Here is a 3,607-nt window from a genome sequence, read left to right on the forward strand (position 1 = left end):
TATGTTTTATTATGCAGCCATGAATTCAGTAAGATGTTTTATGCCACAAGTGACCTTTCTGTAGTTTTTTCCTGTTTTTCTTGTTATTGTTCAAAACATAGTAAGCCTAAGGGGAAGCTAATTTAATGTCTGTTGGTTTGAATTGCCAAGTGGTTGTTAATAATTTGTAAAATTCTTGCTATTATTTATGGTCATTATGGTTGATGTGTTACAAGTAGTTATCAAAGGCACCAAGATTATAAGGAAACACATTTTATATGAGTGAGCAAGGTTAAAGTTATGTGGTTAGGTCTGTTTCTTAAATATTATAAGCAGTAGGTCAAATACATTGAGTGTATTGAATGATTGGAATGGGAACATGTCAATCTGCAGGGTTCATCTGACCGTGACCTCATTTTTGGGTAAAGATTGCATGAAATGCAATCAAAACCCTATGGTACTGACTAGATAACTATGACTCTATTACAATGTATGTATGTTTACTACTTTTGATGTACACAAAATATAGTGCATTGATCATAACATTCTGTACATCCTATCAATGAACATTTCCAAAAAATGATCTATGAAATATATATGATCAGATATTCATGTTACAAAATTTTGTGATATATTTGGCACGAAAATTACACAACTAGTGCAAGGTGCAGGAATCTAACATCTTTTCTATATTAAATATAATTGATATTGATCAATGATGTCATTCGTACCGATTATCAGGTTATCTGCATGTTGATATTGTAAAATATCAGCTGCGAGACATAATATGAAGCTTTTTGTCGAGTGAGCGTAGCGAACGAGATCAAAAAGCCTTCATATAATGTCAAGCAGCTGATATTTTACAATATCAATATGCAGCTAATCTGATAATCGATTTATCGGGCTATATTTGCGTGTTTTAGAAGTGTTTTCTTTGTTTCACCGGCACACACAAGATGACTTGATAAGTTCGGGTCAAAGTTATTAACGTCGGTTCAAACATTATGACGTCGCTGATATGTCCGGGTCAAAGTTATTAAGGCCGGGTCAACGTATTTGACGTCACAAAGACATGATACGGAATAATATTAAGAGCTGAACAGAGTGATATAGACAATGGGACGACCGATAATAATATTTATTAACCTTTAAAATTGGAGTTATCTTCCTTTGTCCATAATTATTGTTGAATCAACTACAATATTCAACTACAACCTTTGTATGATGAAATATTTTATTTGACTTCCCACAGATAAATTAAAACAATCTTTACCCTTCAGTGCTAACAAGCACTTTGATTTTGGTTCATTGGTCTATATTAGGTTTTTGTGTTTTTGTCTGTTTTTCAATTACTATAAGCAATAGGTTCCCTATATTTGGTGTATGGAATGATTGTAATGTGTCAAGTATTTCTGGCAGGTATTATCTAACCTTGACCTCATTTTCAAGGTTCATTGATCAATTTTCAGTTATAATATGACTGCAAAAAAAATTATCAGATGGTATAATGGTATCATGTCATGGTCTGCGTTGTCATCATCGTCAGAAGACACATTGGTTTCCGGATTATTACTAGATTTAGTGAATGAATCTCTATGATTTTTTTTTAAAGAAGATTCAATACCACAAAAGAAAGGTTGGGATTGATTTTTGGGATGATGGTTCCACTCATTTAGGAATTAGGTACCATAAATGGGGCCCAAAACAAGACTTTTTGTTTGTTTCAGGATAACAACTTGCAATTGCTCTGAAATTGTACCACAAGTAGAAGGTTGAGATTCAATTTAGGGGTTATGGGGCCAACAGCTAAGGGGCCATAAACAAGCATTTTTTTTATTTCCATACAATAATTTGTGTGTAAGTGTATGGGTATCTCTAACATTATACCACAGTGTTCCATATAACAAATATAACAAATCTTTATTTGTGATCAGACACCCTCGATTCTACGATTATGCAACATATATCAGCAATATATGTACAAAGTATGTTTGCAGTAGTGGGGGTCAGTAGTTTGTAAAATTTCAAGAACCGTCCTTTAGTCAAAATAAGTCAAACGTAAGCAAACACTCGTGTGATACTAAAACTATTTACAAAATAATGAAATTATAAACTAAATATCAATATTCGGAAGTCTGAAGGTCATAAGTGGGCCGAAAGTAGGTTTACTGAGACGGCACTTCTATTTTGCATCACAATCACAGGCTATTGCAGGGCATGCTGAAAGGAACAACATACGACTGCAGCACTTCGAGTAAGGAATAGGTTAATGTTCTTTTTAAAGGTATGGATTGGCTCACTTAACCTCATCATAGCTTGAAAACTGTATAAGTTTGCAAATATTTTTTTTCATCAAGACGAACCAGAGAAAACACATCTCTTGCTTATTGGATAAAACATTTGAATTCCATGTATACCATGTATTGCAAGTACAATTTTCGGTCATTTGTCTCTTTGTAATCCAAAAGGTGCAAGAGCTACACACAAAACAGATTAACAACACACACACATTAAAATAGCACACATGGCATGGTTCAAAATTTCGGGGTCAACTGTAAAAGCTCCTACTGCAATCTGATTAAATGTTGCACTTTGCTCCGTTTAATGTGTGTTGCTCGTGTAAGATCTGAAAACTTCTCATGAGGGGTCGCATCAGTAATAAGGCCATAGTACAAACCAAATGTGAAGTAATAAATTAACATAGTGAACAATAACCATAGATATAAGAAGATGTGGTATGAGACAACTCTCCATCCAAGTCACAATTTGTAAAAGAAAAACCATTATAGGTCAAAGAACGGTCTTCGACACAGAGTCTTGGCTTACATGATACAGCAAAGCTATAAAGGACCCCAAAATGACTAGTGTAAAGTCAATCAAACGGGAAAACTAACGGTCTAATCTATATAAAATTAAACGAGAAACGAAAACCACACCAACAAACGAAAACTACTGAACATCAGGTTTCTGACTTCGGACAGGCGCAAACAAATGCAGCGGGCTTAAACGTTTTAATATGTACCAACCTCCATCCTTACCCGAAACAATAGTGTAACATCACAACATAGAAGGACTCGCATATCTTTTTGTTTTCTATAAAAGAACCATCATGACGCAATATGAAACAAATCAAAAGAGAAAAAAACTGCCCAATTTATGCTTAAAAATACAAACAAACCCACTGGAGTGCATGCTCTTCTTGTCAAATGAATGTGGCCGTGTTCAACATCTTTATGGATGCTTTTAAATCTCCCCCAACCTCCGACAGGGGTATAACAGCAAATCATAAGACCTCATGTCCCTTTAAAGCCAATTGATAAGTGTGTGACTAGTAACAAAAAGACACGAAGTACCAGTCTAAGAGAACTGATACTCATTGAATGTAAATTTATGCCATTGAATGATACAACATAGGGTAACACTAACATGACTAATACTCTTGACCAATAGAAAATGTAAATATTGTTTTTTGGTTTCAAGGATTGACTTCAATGTGGACCTGCATTTAATAAATATAAAAAAAAAATTTAATGATCATTCAAGGCATTGGTCAGAACATTGGTGTAATTTTACACTATAATTTATATAGATATATAATATGTATGTGATGGACTCAAATAATAACAAA

The sequence above is a fragment of the Mytilus galloprovincialis genome, chromosome 3 (assembly GCF_965363235.1).
Source record: "Mytilus galloprovincialis chromosome 3, xbMytGall1.hap1.1, whole genome shotgun sequence".
Classification (NCBI taxonomy): domain Eukaryota; kingdom Metazoa; phylum Mollusca; class Bivalvia; order Mytilida; family Mytilidae; genus Mytilus; species Mytilus galloprovincialis.